Raw genomic sequence first — 21,172 nt, 5'->3', positions numbered from 1 at the left:
GCTATGCCTGAAAGTTATTATCCCACAAAATAATTCACTAGCTCGAAATTTGAAAGTAGAAACTAAGCAAAAGATTGCAAAAAATAGATGAGAATAAGATATTGTCGGCATGACACGGGTTTCATCATTATAAGCTGCTAATATGATGAACATTTCTATCAGGCCATAAAAGTGTGTTATAACTTAACAAGTCGGAGAGAGTGATATATTTACAAAATGACTCCATGTAAATTCACTAGCCAGTCGACCAGTGAATGTGGAGATTTACTGGCCCGACTGGATTTTTACTAGCCACGGGCTAGCGGGCCAGTGGCTATTTCACAAACTGAGTGACATATGTGACGAAAGACATATTCACATGAAGCCGAGTGCCTGAAGTGAAACAACGTTATCTCCAGACACTGTCTGTTGAAAGGGGCGGTGGGGTAGCCTAGTGGTTAAAGCGTTCGCTCGTCACGCCGAAGACCCGGGTTCGATTCCCCACATGGGTACAATGTGTGAAGCCCATTTCTGGTGTCCCCCGCCGTGATATTGCTGGAATATTGCTAAAAAGCGGCGTAAAACCATACTCACTCACTCACTCACTCACTCACTCACTCACTGTCTGTTAAATAGAAAGATCTCTGTGGTCTCCAATTACAAAACACTCTGTGTTTAACGTACTGACAGGCAACCTCGACACCCCAACGAAACAATGCTAGATAACGCAAACCAAACTCATACAAGTTTACCACAAGTGAGTCTTTCATATGATTGCTCCTTTTATGTCAGGTATCGACAGTTCACATTCAGGCTCCAGTCCATGGTCAGCGTTTCACGTTACCTTAGCCAGTGATTGCGTCATTAAGGTCAATCAGACAGACACTGGCCATGGCTTATATGAACTTCAGGACCAGGATTGTAAAAAAAAGAGCGGCGGGACTTTTATTGATAATACTTTCATTACTTAACATTGGAACCCTAACTGTATAAAGATGATACGTTGTGGATCAAATGGCAGTTGAGTCTCTGGAATGAAGACTTCTTGACTTGTAAGAGTATTGTCGACATGCTTGTGACTTGTATCAACAGGCAATTCATTTACTGGGCAGGGTTAGTGCCAAGTGTCGAAGTGTGAACAGAATAAAATGGGGATCATTGTGTTGCTTGCAACTGCCTAAATGCATGCCATTGTACCACCGAAGTCTCACAGTTGCGAAACAGAGAATCACTCATTAGAACTCGACAGACAGAGAAAGAGAGAGTGTCTGTGTGTGATGTATGATACATAATACATTCATCTTAATTGAGACGGATGATACACCTGGGGTTGGTAAACGCGTCGATGAGGAACTTGAGTCAACTCTCGATTTTGTATCTGTCTTTTGTCCAAATCTACGTAGTCATATCAATCTTTGCGTATTAAGATGGTGAGCATCTTCGAATGGGAGCATGTAACACATGAGCGTTACTGTCCAGCCTTCCTTCACACGACGCGCTCCAGTACACACAGCGATATGTACGTCGTTATCGCGTCCTTCTGGAAATGAAAATAATGGAAAAAAATATCTTTTAAGTGTTATAGAAGCAAGGAGTTGGTTTGACGAAACTGAAGACATCTATACTTTGAACACACAATGCCATTTAGAAAGTGGTCAAATGGAGCGTACGTTAATTTTTGGATTATTCTTTCTCAGTAAAGTAGAGAATCTAGTACTTTTGATGGGCTGAGTCCCATCCGGGATTCGAACCCACACTCTCAGATTCAGGCATCTAATCACCAGCACACAATGTCAGCCGCCTAACCCGCTCAGCCACGGCGGCTTTTTGGTGAAAATACGGTAACGATATTTAGAACGTAAATCGACATGCATGTATGTGACGAGCGTTGTTGGTGACATATATGTAACGTGTTATGTATCCTTGTTTCAACATTAAACCAAGAACGTTTATAGTTCTTCATCAAAGAGTCCACCATGACAAAGTTACAAATAAGCTCAGATTGAACATACTCCTTGTCCTCCAGCAGTTATATATCCCTCTCTAATGCACTTTGCTTCCTTTGTCCAAGTTAACGAGCGATGGATTCGTTGATGGAGTCAATGGGGAGACCGAGCACCTGCTCAGGTGAAATAAATAGGATGTCCTTACATTTCCAATACATTCATTGATTGAGCATTGTTGTCTGCATGTGGCCATAAAAAGGGAATCAAATGACATTCATCCCATTGATTTGGCTAATATTTCTCTAATTATTCCAATTGTACAGATGCCAATGGTATGTCATTATACGCTAAATGTGCGTCAAACATCGTACAATTTCCTAATGATTTCTGCACCTCGAAATGTAATGGAAACGCTTTATTTTTAACGTTTGAGTTTAGATTGAAACTGTAAGCTGTATAATTTACTCCAAATGTTATGTGGACGTATGGAAATGTCATTCATTCGTTTCGTGTTACAAGTCCTCGGCAAATATGGCGTAATGCACTTGTCAGGATAATGGACGGGTTATGACGCTGATGTAAATGAGTGTGTTTCTATAACATTTAGAATCATAGCCAAACTAGGCATACGTGTTAATATAACTAATAACCAAATGATTTGGAATACTTGGTAATGAGTCACCTTTCAATACCAAATTGATTACTATTCAGAGTGCCTTAGGTGTTTCAACATGTTTGGAAGATGATGCTAATGACATGGTTATTCACACATATTCCAAACGTGATGAAATAGCATTGAGAATACATCTAGATCCAGATGATTGAAAGGTTTGTTTGTCCTAAATATATCAGTGGAGTACTACGTGATTACATCCCAATGCTATGTTAGACAAACGCAAATGGCTCAAATCATACGGTACGGCGAGGTACTGAAGACAGGACTTCGGCAAGCTTCCGGCGACTCTTGCTCTTTGGTTGTTTGGTCAGGTTTTGGCGCATTCAAGACTTGGATGGGTTTTTTGAAAGGTTTTGTTTTGGACATGATGACGCCTTTTCCAGGTGTGCCGTGGCAATGACAAACGTTATACCTATGCAGTTCTCCCTATTTACTTGTACCGGCTGTTTCCGTGATGTCTATTCGGGTGAACAACTGACTTCCCATTGAACGCGTATGTGACGGGTCCCATCGTTGGGGTTTAGGTGAATGGATGGATGGTGGATGGATGGATGATTGGATGGAGGATGGACAGATGGGCGGATGGATGGATGTTACTGGTCATGAAATATGTAGATGTATAGATACTTAAGCTAAAGCATTCGTCACACACATATCTGTCAGTTTACATTGTAATTATTGCGTTTCTATCTTCACTGTATCATTCCACACGCATCATCTTAGTTTGTGTGCAATAAACATGTCTTCTCGAATCTTGTTACAGCATATTTTAAGGGCGGTGGGCAATGTGTGAAGTCCATTTCTGGTGTCCTCCGCCGTTATGTTGCTGGAATATATATATATATTTTTTTATTTTTATTCCACTTTTTTTGTTGTACAGCAAATCATATATGTCATAATGTGTCATTTAACATATGTTTCATTGAAAACAAACTGCTTATGGCAACTGGACCAATGTCATACATCGAGAAACAGTTTCATCGAAAAAGGTAATTGAATAGAATGGTTCAAGCAAATCGCTTATGGCAACTTGACCAATGTCATACATCGATAAACAAAGTTTCATCGAAAACGATAATTGAATAGAATGGTTCAAACAAACCGCTTATGACAACAGGACCAATGTCATACATCGATAAACAAAGTTTCATCGAAAAGGGTAATTGAATAGAATGGTTCATAATATGTCATTTAACATATGTTTAATTGAAAACAAACTGCTTATGGCAACAGGACCAATGTCATATATTGAGAAACAAAGTTTCATCGAAAAGGGTAGCTGAGTATAATGGTTCAAACAAACAGCTTATGGCAACTGGACCAATGCTATACATCCAGAACCAAAGTTTCATCGAAAAGGGTAATTGAATAGAATGGTTCAAACAACAAGCTTATGGCAGCTGTACCAATGTCATACATCGAGAAACAGTTTCATCGAAAACGGTAATTGAATAGAATGGTTCAAGCAAACAACTTATGGCAACTGGACCGATGTCATACATCGATAAACAAAGTTTCATCGAAAAGGGTAATTGAAAAGAATGGTTCAAAAACAAACTGCTTATGGCAGCTGGACCAATGTCATACATCGAGAAACAGTTTCATCGAAAACGGTAATTGAATAGAATGGTTCAAAGAACCAGCTTATGGCAACTGGACCAATGTCATACATCGATAAACAAAGTTTCATCGAAAATAATAATTGAATAGAATGGTTCAAACAAACCGCTCATGGCAACTGGACCAAAATTTAACAAAGTTGTAATCACAGTTAGAGTAAGCTTTGGCTTTTGTTATGTTATAGTAATTTGTTAACTCCCTCTGGATCGAAGCAAAGGAAACACATCTTCTCGAATCTTATTACAGCATATTTTAGGGGCGGTGGGCAATGTGTGAAGTCCATTTCTGGTGTCCTCCGCCGTGATATTGATGGAATATTGCTAAAAGTGGTGTAAACATAAACTCACCCACTCACTACAGCAGATTTGTGTGTACGCCTGGTTGATGTTTAACTCCTCGGTATTCCATCTATATGCCGGGTCTTTATAAAGAAGCAGGTTTTGACCATATAATTCAGCCATTGGCACCATGAGCATCGATTTGTGTATTTGGGCCACGCTGGCATGCAAGAAACCACGTCTGTGAGTCTAAACATCCGATCACGTCAGTCGCCATTCAGTCACCTCTGACAATCATGGGAAGACCAATTCTAACCCGGATCTCCATAGATCCACATATTTATAAACCTCTTAGAAAGGTTAATGGATATATGCCAAAGTAAGTTTCATGATATAGATTCCAGTGTTTGATTGTTGGTAATTCTATATTCTATTCTTGTTATAGATTATCAACACCAACGTATGTCGTCATTAACAGCAGATCTCTGCATAACCTCTATCTTACATCGTTTAAATAATATCAATTGTCCATAAGCTATTCAATATATACTATTCAAGGAAAGAAACGCATAACCCAGAATCTGTTGCGAAAATGTTGTATTTTCAAACATGTATAACCCGTCCACAAATAGACTTTAGTACGTGAATTTTTGCATAGGTTTAGAAGAAGGAAATGTCTATACAACCAAGTGGATAACTTTATATAAAGAAGACGTTGAGCGCCATGGTGACGACGTAGCATGGGCCCGACGTCGGATCTCCTGGCTCTCAGTCCAATCTCTCTCAACCTGTTCCGTACAGTTTGACCGGATATCCTCCGAAGTCCAGGCACCCTGTCTGCTGTGCTCTCACCCGTCGCAATAAGATCACGGAAATGTAGTACACGGATGTACCGATCTTCGGCTACAGAGGTGACTCGAGGTCTGCCTGTACGGGGACGGTCATTTGTTATGCCTATTTGGTTGTAACAAGCTGCAAGCCGTGATATCGTGCTCAGACTAGCATTCAGACGCCTAGCAACAGAAGATTGGTAATCTCCAGTGTGCATTCTTTCAATGGCGATGTTTTCGTGTCGCAGTCAAGACGTGGCGTAGTGATTTGACCTTGAAACTCCTTCAAAATGAATTTCCAAAAGTAATCTGGAATTTTATTGCCAGACAGTGCATGCTCTTTGCTGCAAAATTTTAACTGGAAGGTGATTTCTGTTGCGTTGAGGCGATGCCTATTTAATCCTTGTTACATATTTTGACGATTGTTTGAACACAATAGGCAATTAATAGATTTTTAAAAATACAAAACGCCTATGCGTTTCTTTTTTTTTGGATAGTATACATAATGTATAGCGTCAATTACCGAAGGGCTGTGCATAAGTTGTATCTTACAGTGGGAACTGCGAAAAACACAACTGCCTATCACCAAGTTAATGCAATCAATTACCCGTGAAGGTCCGGGTTAGAATATTGATCTTCAGTAACCCATGCTTGTCGTCAGAGGCGACTAACGGGATCGAGTGGTCAGACTCGCTGACTTGGTTGACACATGCCATCATTTCCCATTTGCGCAGATCGATGCTCATGCTGTTGATCACTGCATTGTCTGGTCCAGACTCGATTATTTACAGACCGCCGCCATATAGCTGGAATATTGCTGGGTGCGGCGTAAAACTAAACTCACTGACTCACTCACAAATGAAGACTCGGGTTCGATTCCCCACGTGGGTACAATGTTTGAAATCCACTTCTGGTGTCAACCACTTCACGTGTCAACCGCCGTGATATTGCTGGAATATTGCTAAAAGCGGCGTTAAACCAAATTCACTCACTCACTCAAGCTAAGTATACATCATAACATCCTTGCATTTATAGCAACCGAGCTTTGGTAACCAGGCACATGTGGCTGGTCCATATAACGCAACTATCGGCTAGTGAAACATGAAGCCAGGAATGTTAGCTCACATTTTATATTCACGTCGTAACAAGGCATATCACTAATGGGCGATCCGTGCAGCTGAACGCTATAGTAGTGGCTAAGTGATGGTGTGGGGTTGCGTTTCGTATTACTGCAAATTGAATCTCGTTTCACTACCTAGGACATTCACTGGTCAACGTTAACAGTGTTGAACTCGAACGTTCAGTGGTAATCAGTCTGTAAGAGAACTGTGTGTGAAACCAACAAACAACATACAGATGTGCAGTAATTTACAATTGTATTCTATGATTAACAAAGTTAACAAAATCAATACAAATCAACACAAAGCTACGACCATGTCAGTACAAATTCAAACATAACACAAGAGCAGTCATAATAGCAATTATGTTTACATTCACCTCAGCAACAGTGATCCAACTTGGAAGAAAGGGCTAGGCAGTGAGTACCCAGGGTATGGCCATCACATACAGTGCTGGGACTTCTTGTTGCCATATACATAATGTGAGATGAGAGGCAATATCTACCTCGGCTTATATACACCAAAATAGGTTGCTTGAATATTCTATGCTTAGGCAGGTCGTTTTATAATATTCTCTGATAAATTTATCAGAGGAGAGTTCTAGTACATTCCAGCAATCTGTCTAATGTAGTACACCACTGCGTCTCACTGAATCTACAGATACTATGAATAACAGTTGAAACATTGTTGCACAAGGTATAAAACTGCCTCATAACAAAATGCCATTTTATCAAGTTTGGAATTACTCATATTGCCATTTAAATCACTTTCAAGCCCTTTTTAAAAAGTTCATCCTCCTTATTTTCATTTACAACACATAAAATGCATTTCTATACTCAGCAGCAAAAAAACAGTCAGTACGAATTCAAAATTAGATAGGCATTGTAATCAAATCATTACAGAAATTGACATAATAAGCAGTACAATATCTTGACACATCAATGAATAACAGCAGAATTTCAAGACATTACGTGAGCGTTTGCAGTCCATTCAGACTCTTGACTTCAGTATCTAGTGTGACCACCACGAGCGGCAATGACTGCAGCACAGCGTCAATGCATGCAGTGCACCAATCGATTGATGAAGGCCATTGGCACCTGGAACCATACTCTGAGAAAGGCCTGGCGCAATAAATCGGCTGTGTTCGGCCTTGGTATGACATTATTCAGTCTCCTCTGAATGTCATCCCAAAGATGTTCAATTGGGTTTAAATCAGGACTAAGGGCTGGCCACTGCATAATGTTGACACCGTTCTGCTGTAGGAAGTCCCGTGTAGCTCTGGCAGTATGGTCCCGGGCGTTACCATGCTGGAAAATGTTGTTCCGGTGACGTGCGAAATGTGGTATGACGTGGGATCTGAGAGCTTGGACGATGTAGCGCACCGCTGTGATGCCGCCTCCTCTCCCTGGACCAAGGTTCTGGAACACCACATGACCCACTCTCTCCTTCAGGCCTATTCCACCCCATACCATGATGATTGCACCTCCCCACGAGTCTCTTTCCATAACACATTGGTATGAGTAACGCTGGCCAGGTCGTCACCATATTCTGTTCTGCCATCTGCAGTTGATACGCAGTTCCGACTCTGATCTGTGAACAGAACAGTTCTCCATTGCCTGTATCGCCAGTTTTGGTGTTGTAGGGCAAACTGTACACGTTCACGGCGATGACGAGGGGTGAGAATAGGTCCACGGTAAGGTCTACAGCAATGGAGGTCCCCGCTGTTAAGATTGGTCTTCCGTGTGTTCCCACTGTCTGGCATGCTGTTTCGGATGCCTCCATGAAGGGATTCTGTACATGCTGTGGCACAACATGGCGGTCTTGTCGTCTTGTGGTCACCCTCGGTCTGCCAATACGGGGGCGATCATTTGTGGTGTTGGTGGCCTGGAAACGTTGCTGCAGTCTGTAGATGGTCTGAACGTTGACCTAGAAGTGATTGGCAACGGCTTGTGCAGTGTGGCCAGCTTCAAGTCTTCCTAGCGCCTGGTTCCTCTGAGCTGTCGTGAGTCGCGCCATCCCGCTGACGTTGTAATGTGACTGTTTCAACCAGGTTTGGTGTGTGTGTGTGTGTGTGTGTGTGTGTGTGTGTGTGCGTGCGTGCGTGTGTGTGTGTGTGTGTGTGTGTGTGTGCGCGCATTTTATAGGGCTGGTCCTTATGAACAGCATGTGCAGCATGAGTTGCATGAAAAACGCGGAGAACACCGTAACATTTCCGAGATCAGGTTGCGTTTTTGAGACCATTTCCTGGGTTCCATTCTGAGTTTGGGAAGGAATGTCTTTGCTCAGGAACAGTTGGAGATGTTGTCAAAAATATACAATCAAAACATTAAATGAGTTTACAGTTATCCGTTTCTGCGAAGGAAAATTCCATACTGACCTTTCTTTTGTTGCTTAGTATACTTCATTTTATGAACATATATTGCAAACATGTGGCACATAAAGGCACAATATCATATTCCGTAGGTGATGACGCCAAGCATAGAATCCAACAGTTCCAAACCTTAATCCAAACAGGGGCGGTGGGGTAGCCCAGAGGTTAAAGCGTTTGCTCGTCACGCTGAAAACCCGGGTTCGATTCCAGACATGGGTACAATGTGTCAAGCCCATGTCCGGTGTCCCCCGCCGTGCTATCGCTGGAATATTGCTAAAAGCGGCATAAAACCATACTCAGTGAATCAATTAATCCAAACACGAGGGCACATGTGGAAAATGCACTCTTTCGTGTAGTGTTAGTTCATAAACAAGTGTTGATGAAATAATTGAAATCACACAATAGGCTATACTATTAGAAAAGATTTCACCGCTTTTACTGACGCACACTGATGTATAAATGTGTAAATGATATGTTCTACCACAGAAATATATTCATCAGTTCCCCATACTGCCTATTATCTTGTAATCAATTATCTGATACATCAAATCGAACATCCGTCTCGTCGGATAAATACTGACATCTACCATGCGTTATGAATCATACACTCCGTTCTAACTATATAATCTATACCACTGTGCGTCATTCGTTAACAACTGTTTTTAACTTGATTTACAACACATGAAAGGTTTATGACAGTTTACGGAAAATTGTAAAAGGAAACGAATTACGCTGATGATAGAGTTCACAACAAACACCTCATACATCAATCATATCATTCTAGCTATCTCTTATTTCTTAACGTGAAGTATATTACATGCACTTCGAAAACACGTCATGTAGTTATACACTTGGGAGAGATTGGGTGTTAAACCCCTTGTCAGCAGTCATGTAGTTATACACTTGGGAGAGATTGGGTGTTAAACCCCTTGTCAGCAGTCATGTAGTTATACACTTGGGAGAGATTGGGTGTTAAACCCCTTGTCAGCAGTCATGTAGTTATACACTCGGGAGAGATTTGGTGTTAAACCTCTTGTCAGGAGTCATGTAGTTATACACTTGGGAGAGATTGGGTGTTAAACCCCTTGTCATCAGTCATGTAGTTATACACTTGGGAGAGACTGTGTGTTAAACCTCTTGTCCGCAGACATATAGTTATACACTTGGGAGAGATTGGGTGTTCAACCCCTTGTCAACAGTCATGTAGTTATACACTTGGGAGAGATTGGGTGTTAAACCCCTTGTCATCAGTCATGTAGTTATACACTTGGGAGAGATTGGATGTTAAACCCCTTGTCAGCAGTCATGTAGTTATAAACTTGGGAGAGATTGGGTGTTAAACCTCTTGTCATCAGTCATGTAGTTATACACTTGGGAGAGATTGGGTGTTAATTCCCTTGTCAGCAGTCATGTAGTTATTTTTTTATCGAATTATGACACACATTTAACGAAATGAAGTAAAGCTGGCCACACCTTTACCTTGCAATTTGTACTCTTTATCGGTTTAGTATGGATATGTTTATTTGCCTAACGCCGCACTCAGCAACATTTAAATGACGGCGGTCTCTTTATTGGTGTAATATCAATCATCTCAATCTTATTCATTCGCTCAGCTTGATTGCATATTTATGTTTGTAAACATGTTTACGTCACATGAGCCGTGATTGCAAAAGTATCATCATGTGTGAAAACGACGCCAAAAACTTACGATTATCTTGTTTCTATAGCAGTCTTCAAAATACATTCTCTTGATGTTCGGAATCATCCAATACTTTCTAAGGATTGGAAAATTTGAAAGTTACACATTCATAAATGTTTCGCCGCCAGAAGAAGTTACCATGTTTCAAACCCTTGTAAACTTAGAAAGGCGTTGAACATTTATGCACCTGGCAAATGCATTTATAATTTAGAAATCCTCTATGATCAAGTGATTACCTGGAAATAAACGTTTGAATCAAGGAGCAGAATTGTCCCGTTATTCAAGACTTGTGGGTTGTGTAATATATCAACATGATATGTTTAAAGGTGAAGGTCCATATGAGATAAGATTCCCTATGTTGATTTACAGCGGGACGATTACGCAAATCCGGTCATTGCTTTCATTTCCTCATTTTGCATATATTTCAATGGTGTGGAATCAGGCTTTTCGTCCCGTGTATCTGATGACGTTATTCTTACATCTCTCGCTCGACACACAATTTGTGATGATTTCCTTATAGGGGGTCTAAAAAGTATATGGGCATTATCGTGGTAGCAGAAACTTTACATTAATTCTGTTTTGGAATATACAGGAGCAGATCATGAAGGCAACTAATGTATATACACGCGTTTGCTTGCACTGAAAGCATTTCGCTGTAATGTTCCTTCGTCAAAATGGTCCATTGTTATAAACAAAGCTTGTACATAATCTTCCCGACAGCCACTTGCAGTCAGTGATTACTCTAATGTACTGAGCATCCTTTGTCCAACTTGACGAGTTGTGATTTGTTCACACACTGTGCGGGTTACCAAGTGTCTGCAGAGATGAAATTAGCTGCCTGTCCTTTTATGTCATTCACAAGGTTTGTAGGAACACGAATGCCTATATACTGCCTTGAAAGGAAACATAATGACGCCGAACCCTTGTATTCGGCGTGTGTGTCACATAGAAGCAAATCCTATGTTTTCTTCTGTGGCAAATGTGTGTACATTTCTCCCGGGAGAATTAAGAGAATTTTTTTCTGTAACGTCTAAAACAAGTTGTGTTTGTTTGTTGTTTAACGCCGCACTCAGCAATATTCCAGCTATATGACGGCGGTCTGTAAATAATCGAGTCTGGACCAGACAAACAAATGATTGACATCATGAGCAATCATGATAGGATGACACGCATCAGCCAAGTAAATGAGCCTGACCACCCGATATCGTCAGCAGCCTCTTACAAGCAGGGGCTGCTGAAGACCAACTATAACCCGGATCTTCACAGGTCCTATGATAACGTAAATGGTACGTAAATGTAAATGACACGTAAATGTCATTAATAGGGCTTTGTGTCGCATGTTTTCCTGTATTGGACACGTTTTTAACTACAAATAAAATTATTTGGATTATATTTGTGAAAATTTCTGGCTTCAAACCTATTACAGCCAGGTGCTAATAGTTGACAAAATGAGTATTTCCGCATTGTCTTCGAGCGGAGACACGGCATGACGAGCCAGTACTGTAATTGTCTCATATCATTCTACATTATGTGTGACTGTAGTCTCATCAACACATGGCGCGAGTTGAAAGTAAACAACAAAAACTGAGCCCAATTACACCCGACATTTTTATTTGACCGTCCGTAATCTGTCCTGGACATAATCGTATTGAACATCGTTCCTTATCTTCTTTTGAGATGTATATTTTGTTCCGACAAAGCACTTATAAAGAATACGACTTCAAACGAGCTGCAGTTGATATTCACTTTATGTCAGTTTTCACCTGGCTACAGTGAATGTGTACTTTAATGTGCACATGCCTGGTTAACTGGATATGTCACAGTGCCATATGATACCGGCTGAAATATGATACCGGCTGTTACAATGTGTTACAGATATTCAGTTCAAGAGCAATCTGATATTACCATGTCAACAGCGTCCATTATGCCATCTGGACTTCTATAATTTGTGTGATCTCAGCGTTTGGTCCTACGTATTCACGTGTGATCTTGATCTCAATAGGGGGGGGGGGGGCCTTCACTTAGGATGTGATCTCAACATGAGGGCCTCAATACAGGATGTGATCTCAACATGAGGGCCTCTACACATGATGTGATCTCAACATGAGGGCCTCCGTATAGGATGTGATCACAACATGAGGGCCTCCATGTAGGATGTGATCTCAACATGAGGGCCTCTACATAGGATGTGATCTCAATATGATGACCTCCATATAGGATGTGATCTCAACATGAGGGCCTCCACATAGGATGTGATCTCGACATGAGGGCCTCCACATAGGATGTGATCTCAACATGAGGGCCTCCATGAGGGATCTCAACATGAGGGCCTCTACATAGGATGTGATCTCGACATGAGGGCCTCCACACGTGATGTGATCTCAACATGAGGGCTTCCACACCTGATGTGATCTCAACATGAGGGCCTCTACATAGGATGTGAACTCAACATGAGGGCCTCTACATATGATGTGATCTCGACATGAGGGCCTCTACATATGATGTGACCTCGACATGAGGGCCTCCACACCGGATGTTATCTCAACAATAGAGGCTCCATATATGATGTGATCTCAATATGAGGGCCTCCACACCTGATGTGATCTCAACATTAGAGGCTCCATATATGATGTGATCTCAATATGAGGGCCTCCACACCTGATGTTATCTCAACATCAGAGGCTCCATATAGGATGTGATCTCCATGTGTTCTCCTTAACATCACGAGTGATATCAGCACACAAATTAAGTCAGTCGCAGATGGAATACATTTGCATCCTGATTGATTTCGGCCACGACGAAAGTAAATCCCCCAGTAAATATTGGCAAAGATGTTTCGATTGAAAACTCTCGAGTCAGGGATGCTGATGGGCCTCGATAAGTGCGGCGATTAATGCTGATTGCGAGGCGTCGAGTCAACACCGCACAATCAGCAGTGTTTTTGGACCCTCGCAGATGCAAGTGTGTGTAAACAATGTGTGTCCTCGCCTGCCAGACAGCGGTGTCATCCAGGCCGGATATATGATAAGGATTACGAAAATATTGTCCGACCGATCTGCACTATATATTCAAACATATTTGACTGATCAATGCTTGTTTTGGTTAACAATCCCAAAACAGATAATTCAAATATTTTAGTTGTAAAGACAAAGAAGATAGCTTTGATGTCGGCATGGCAAACGAATGGATTAAATGTCATGATGACAACATGTTCAGAATATGGCGTTTCAGATCGTAGAATGTATTTTCACACACCTAGCAGGTTCGCAGTGGAAAATGTGTATGGCAGAATTCTAGTTTACTTTCGGGTTTTGGCCGGGTTAGAATTTGTCTTCTGCAACCCATGCTTGTCGAAAAAGCAACTGACGGAATCGGGTGGTCAGGATGGTTGACTTGGTTGACTTGGTTGACACATGTCATCTTATCCCCAGTGCGTAGATCGATGAGTTGTCTGGTCCAGACTCAATTATTTACTGACCACCGTCATATAGCTGGAATATTGCTGATTGTGGCTTAAAACTAAACTCACTCACTCACTATTTCAACTGGAGACAATCTACAGGAAGGCACACAATCTTCTGTTTACATAAGGATTTGAACTCATTTCTGGTTTCTTTGTAACTCAAAGTTTCTAAACAACAAACAAACTTACGGGATTTTACCCAGATTGCAAGTGTCTTGGCAGGTCAACCGATGGCAATTTAACTGATAGCTGTTACAAAAACTACAATACTCTTCATTCGGAGTTACACACTCACTCTTCATTTTCTTCTTGTCCTCCCTTCTCTGGTTTTTAAATTAGAAGAGATCTGAACAATGCATTAATAATTGGATTCTGTGAATCCGTCTCCCCAGACTGTATAGCTTTCTGTTTCTACTTCAATCATTTCTGTTATTTCCTCCCCAAGAGACTCCGCCAGTCTTCCACAACCTATCCATCTTCTCTTTCTTCCCTTTCGTGAACATCGGGTGTTTTCACCTATGTTAAATGACATGCATTATCGTATTATGTTTTCCACTATTTTGTCTATAACGTCCATGTGTCTGTATCTGTCGTTGACATTGTATATTTACCCAGCAATGCCGCTGTACGTACACTGCTTCAGTGTATGTTTACTCGTGGCCTTCAACCAGACTTGGTCCCTCAGTGCCTACGGCCCTGGCGAATCCTTAAGTCTGCTTTTGGTCATCCAACAACTTCCATCCCCGCCTGCCATCGATTCCCTTCCTTGAAATTATAAAATCGATCGAACGAGCTCCGTGCGAGGTCTTTAGTTCTTTACGAAATTCCGAGATCATTTGGAGAATAAAAACCTCACTGTCGGCATACAAACTCGGGGACGACCATCCCCACTTTCGTCCCCACGTGCATTCCCCAAGTCTCGTGCTCTGTGACTTTTCTGGACAAGCTGTCCTATCGATTGAAGAGCACACGATGTTAGCAGACGACCAGAGCAGACGATACTTCTCCAGCGGGGAGAGGAGAGTCAGTATTCCCAACTATGGCTAGAACAACACCGTCAACATGGAATACTGCATCCAGTTTCATCATCGGTGAGTACATATCGTGTAGCCATCCTGGCGTTATTTCTGTTCGTGATACCATTCTTGATCCGATTTGGCAGTGAAACCGTGCGCCGTTTTCTGGCATTCCCAGCATCCGTGGGATTCCGCGTGATATTTATGATGCAGATGTCGATAGCGGGATACGCTGTTTCAGCACCACTGTCCTCGTCTGTTATGAAAGGTATACAGAAAAACTGAACACGTTGACTGATTCCATTGCTTTGACAATTACAGGCTTTCATACAACAGAAAAACATCGTTTGTTGATATCATTCGATGTAATTATATTTATTCATCTGGTCCACGTAATTATTCATCTAGTCAGTGCAAAATGTTACTAGTCGTTATGATCCAATGTCCATTAATATGTCCCTAAACGGGCTCCACGTATTCGTGTTAGCCTGGCGACGTCGGTAGCCTTTAAATGTCCTCACGGTTTGGTGTAGTGATAGCACACATGTGTTGGTGTAGACTAATGCGATGCTATGACTCAAACGGAATTTGAATTTCAGTGAAGGGTATCGCTTAGGAGGTTCATAATTACATACACCCATGTCACGTGGACTTATGTGATTTCACTGGGTCACAATACGTTGCCAATATTCCTCTTGAGGGAATTCCGTTATGGTCGTCTTCCCGGGAGATTGTGTGGCAGAATAGGGACCAAGTATCCACTACCTTTCGTCCTGTGGGATTTTGGGACAGAACATGTCCCCAGTATTCTACACTACCCTCCCGAATCTGTGGCACAATAGATTCCTAGTACTTTATACTGCCCCACCCCCCCAAAAAAAGATTCAAGGGTAGAAAGAGCCGGTAACCAGTACTCATATTCCCAAAGATTCTATTGTGAAATGGTTTCTTGGTAGGATACATTCGTATACCGAGGGATTGAGGGAGAGAATATTTTGCCAATACCCAAAACTCCTTATACTAAATACTCGTCTTCCCAGTGAATTCCCCATGGATTCAGGGGAAGACTAGGTATCTAGTATCCAATATTTGCCTTCTAGGGATTCTATTCAGGATAAGCTAATAATATTCAATATTCGTATTCCTTATTGTTGTAAATCAGGATATGGTACCCGACTCCCGTCTTCCCGCGTGAGTCTGTTAAAGAATAAGTTCTTAGTACCCAATTAGTGTCTTCCAGCGGGATTCCGTCTGTGGAAGACTAGTACCCATCTCCCTAAGGGGGAGTGATCAAGTATCCCATACGCCAAGGTTTTATGTGACAGAAGAGATCCCCAGTACTCTATACTCGTCATCCCAAGGGATAAATGATAGAATAGCTCATTTTGTGGGTTCTTTCACACACCTGTTCTCGAAATTCCTCTTTTTTATACTACACCAAACCATACCAGCACATTGAGAACGTTTAACTCTTGATAGGCACGGCATGCTGTTCTCTTTTATTCTATACGACAGTATATAGAAAACATGAGTCGAACTCTTCGATTTTACTGGTCAGAACCCTGGCGTCGAAAGTCTTTAGTCGTTTCCAAGTTACGTCTTTAAACCTTTACATGTTTGAAGAATATGGATTTCCAGACAGAAAGTCCATATGGTACCTCATCTTAGTAATTGTTTACAGCGTTAGACAATGGATATTTACACTTTATTTTGAAATGTTAGAATTTAGGGAATGATACAATGTAAGGTGTCTCTTCATTTTCCCAAAATAATAATACTATTGTATATGCTGGCAGTTATTCTTTAGTCTGTCTTGTTTTAGCCAAACATTAATGCATGACAAGTTCGAAACTGGTTCACGATGAAATATTACCCATTTTGCCTTCTGCTAATTGGTTACATTAGTATTCTATGCTGCTGAATATATACTCTTAAAAAAGTATGGGAACTTCATTTTTGATTTACGATTGAAAAAATGGGAGATATATCAGAGTCAATCAATGTTGATATGATAATAATGAATGTTTTGAGACTGCTTCATCACTTGCACTTCCTTATGACCATAGTTGCTTGTACAGTAATTGCTCTTGAAAGATGATTGGTGTATGACATGAAATTTGCATGTGTACGACTTTCATTTTCAAACAAAAGAAAAACGGCCAGAAAAAATACTAACAACTGTGTGATCCGAGATGATTGTAAAAATTATGGTCCACAGTGATTCCTCGACCTTCTTGAAAACCGTCAAAATCAAGAATGAAACCCCACGCACGTGTATGGGGCTACTGCGATGTGCACGTGCATCCTCTGCGTGGTGTTTAGGGGTGGTGATAAAGAGAAATGGTGGTGCGTTCATGAGATGTCCTTCTTTGAAAAGTTTGTTAAAGCTTATACTTCCTATCCAAATTGAAAGTTCCGGTTCCCCCCTTCTTGTTTGAAGAGTTATATATGCGAACTTTTAAGGTATATTCACACATTTGACGTCTTTGCAAAATACATCCTACCATTGTAATTCGTGATGTAAACTTAAACCTATGACTTGAAATCATTGTACAGTCCCTGCTCATGATGTCGTTGCCCTTTGATATACGAACGCTGCGTTTGTTTCAATGACCATCGGGGCGGTGGGGTAGCCTAATGGTTAAAGCGTTGGCTCGTCACGCCGAAGACCCGGGTTCGAATCCCCACATGGGCTCAATGTGTGAAGCCCATTTCTGGTGTCCCCCCGCCGTCATGTTGCTGGAATATTGCTAAAAGCGGCGTAAAACCAAACTCAGTCAGTCAGTCAGTCAATGACCATCACCGCCATGGATAACCTTTATGCGAGTGATCGGTATCATTTTACGACTTTGAACTCTATGTTCCAGTAAGCTTGTCAAAACGTTGGCGTTTTATATATTTCATCTTGAATATGAACCGCGATTTATTGGCACTTCATAGCTTGCATTGTGACTGACATTTTCTGTTGACTATTTCCACGTTCACGAGACATTTAGCATTCGGATAACTCGCTTACAAATGGTAATGGCTTCTTAGATAGTATTACCATCCGCGTGTCAAGGTACAACAATGGTCTCGTTGATGGAATGAGGTTCAGATTACTGAGTTGCTCCATGTGAGGTACATTGTATCTAGGCAAAGGCGGTATTTGAAATACTTATAAGTCTCATATTGTGTCTTGACAATATGCATTAAATATTAAAACTTTCTGCTTTTCAACTTCACGGCAAGTCCTAGTTTCTTTAAGATGCTTTAGACCTCGGGAAGCCAGTATGAATTGTTTCAAATCTGGTTTGCCATGTTGTCGTGATTCCTTGGCATCTGGTTACCTCCCTAGCAACCAATGATGGTAACCCGTTAATATCCGGGTTAAAATTGGTCTTCAGCCACCCATGCTTGTAAAAGGCGACTAACGGGTTCGGTTGGTCAGGTTCGCTGGCTTCGTTGACACATGTCATCGTATCCCAATTGCATAGATCAATGCTTATGCTGTTGATCACTGGATTGTCTGGTCCGGACTCGATTATTTACAGACCGCCGTCACATAGCTGGAATATTGCTGGGTGCGGCGTAAAACTAAACTCACTCACTCACTCAGACTGTAGTTATGATTGGCCTCAAGCAAAAAGAAAAGAAACAATCAAAACAATATATAGAAGTAAGATAAAACAGTCTAGATTTAGGGTAATACAGACAGTGAGAATATGATAGGTCAGCCATGGTATTCGTGGCCTGTATGATGAATGTTGTATGATGTCAAGCGCAATTTTATTTGGATTCAATCTATACTCGCGTGTTGAATCTGGTGATGATGTTTCAGTTTTTGTCAGCAACATATGGTATGACCAGAAATTATTGAGAATTTTAGGAATATGTTTAATTGGATTTCTAGTACAAACAACCTTGACCAGCTATCAAGTGCTTGGCTTCATTCAAGAGAGACAACTCCGTTAATCCTAATCCGTTTGTGAAGAGTTATCACCCTTTGTTTACTTGCTAGCAGACGACATTTTCAGTGACCATCAGTATGGATGGTTTAGAGAAGAAGAAGTTGATTTTAGAGTATTATAACAAGGACATCAGATCAGCTAAAGTGATTTCAAGTAGAACAGGCATCCCTTTGTCCACTCTTTATCGTGTTTTGAAAAATATTGCAAATGGATATGGCATTAACCACCAGGGAAACGCAGGTAGGCCCAGAAAATTTGACTGTCGGTGACAGGAGGTGGCTTGGTATTCTTGTTTCTAAAAACAAACGAAGGAGTTTAGAAAACTTAAGGCAGGATGTGATTGATAGAGGAACTGTGGCTGTCTGTAAGGAGACAATTAGAACTGAGCTGCATGCAATGGGTTGGCAGAAAAGTCGCGGAATTCCATCACCGATCATGAAACATGAACAAAAAGAGCGAAGGTTGAACTGGTGCTTACAGCCTAGAAATTTGAACTGGGACAATGTGATTTTCTCAGATGAAAGTTCTGTGTGGCTGTTTCCTTACACTCTGAAATTCTGGACAAAACTTACTGAAAAACCTTTGTATCAGCGCCCAAAGTACAATCCAAAATTTAACGTGTGGGGTGACATATCTATGTTAGGGGCAACGCCCCCTGTGTATTTGAAGGGAATATACACAGTGAGCGGTACACAGATATTCTCGAGGGACATTTACTTCCATCTGCTCACGTGTTCTATGGAAAGTTTTGGATTTTCCAGCAGGACAACGACCCAAAACATCGTTCAAAGCATTCACAGGCCTGGTTTCGGACCCAAAATATGACATTATTAGATTGGCCAAGCTATAGCCCTGACCTAAATCCAATTGAAAATGTTCGGAGACTTATGAAGGAAAGTGCCAATAAGAATCATCTCACAAATATTGCTGAAATGAAAGAAGAGGTGGTCCGATATTGGGACAGCATGGACCACGACTTTTTAACTTCTTTGATCAGTAGTATGCCCCGCCGCATTGAAGCCTGCATTGGTGCCCATGGTGACTTGACAAAATACTAACTGTTCACCTGTCTTTGAATCTGGAGTTATGTTCTGCTAATATTCACATTTAATACGTGAGTAATGAGTGAAAATTTTTTTACAATTTACAATCTTAAATTCTCAATAATTTCTGGTTGTACTGTACATGTACTCCTGGGTTTCACCAAAGTTGTGAACGTCTAACACCTCCGTAACTTCCAAAATTAAAATGACGCCATAATTTCAGTGAAATATTGAGTGCCGTTAAGAAAACTCACTCATTTAAAGCAAGGTAATGACGTTGGAAGATTTCGTCGATCAGCATACAAAATACAACATACTTAATGGAACCTTTCCTCATGGAAGTGTTATTCAATCAATACCATAGCGGTGGTACTTGCGCTATCTGATGTTATGTCACTGGGAGACGTTGGGATGCTGTCGGCTGGCCGTTCCAACCGATGTATGTATTGATGGCATTTGAACAGGATTGCATATGTAGTATGCATAGTACAATCCGATATTTGCTTTCCTTAAATATGAGTTAGCCTTGTTTGTTGTTTAACACCGTATTCAGATAATTTTCAGGTATGTGGCGGAGGTCTGTAAATAATAAATAAATAGTCGGGACCAGACAATCCAATGATCAACATCATGAGCATCGAGCTACGCAATTGTGTTGGTTGGTTGGTTGTTGTTGAACGCCAAACTCAGCAATATTCCAGCTATATGGCGGCGGGCTGTAAATATTCGAGTCTTTACCAGACAATCCAGTGATCTACAGCATGAGCATCGATCTACACAACTGGAATACGATGACATGTGTCAACCAAGTAAGTTTCTTTACGACAAGCATGGGTTGCTGAAGATCAATTCTAACCCGGATTTTCACGGGTAAGGTCTGCATCTAAATTATGTGATATTCATAGTACTTTCATAGCATCTGACAATATAGTTATTTTAATTACGACGAAAATAAACCTGATTATCGCTTTCCTGAAATATAAGACTCTTGCGAAAGGTTATTCACTCTGAAAGCTGATTTGATGTGAAATAACGGCAAGGAAATTATCAGACCAGTATGGTTTACACGTACCTGTTCTTTCTCACAAATATAAGGTGTCGCATCGTCACCATATTTAACCATATGTGTTTCCATGTCTTTGTCAACATGTCTTAAAAGAAGTCTTAACAAAATACATTTGTA

The 21,172-nt window shown here is 41.0% G+C and overlaps 1 protein-coding gene across 1 annotated transcript in view; it reads left to right on the top strand.

Annotated features, from left to right (window-relative positions):
- Nucleotides 1-14,825: 14,825 nt before the first annotated feature.
- The window catches only part of LOC124270140 (beta-1,2-xylosyltransferase-like), an 87,252-nt gene continuing 80,905 nt past the window's right edge, over nucleotides 14,826-21,172 (top strand). Inside the window, exon 1 of the mRNA XM_046705166.1 lies at nucleotides 14,826-15,071. The gene's annotated coding sequence lies outside the window, so the exon portion shown is untranslated. The remainder of the gene's footprint in view (nucleotides 15,072-21,172) is intronic.

This window comes from Haliotis rubra, unplaced genomic scaffold (genome assembly GCF_003918875.1).
Source record: "Haliotis rubra isolate DU_JTF1 unplaced genomic scaffold, ASM391887v1 Scf15, whole genome shotgun sequence".
Taxonomy (NCBI): domain Eukaryota; kingdom Metazoa; phylum Mollusca; class Gastropoda; order Lepetellida; family Haliotidae; genus Haliotis; species Haliotis rubra.
This window is presented reverse-complemented; position numbering and strand designations above follow the sequence as displayed.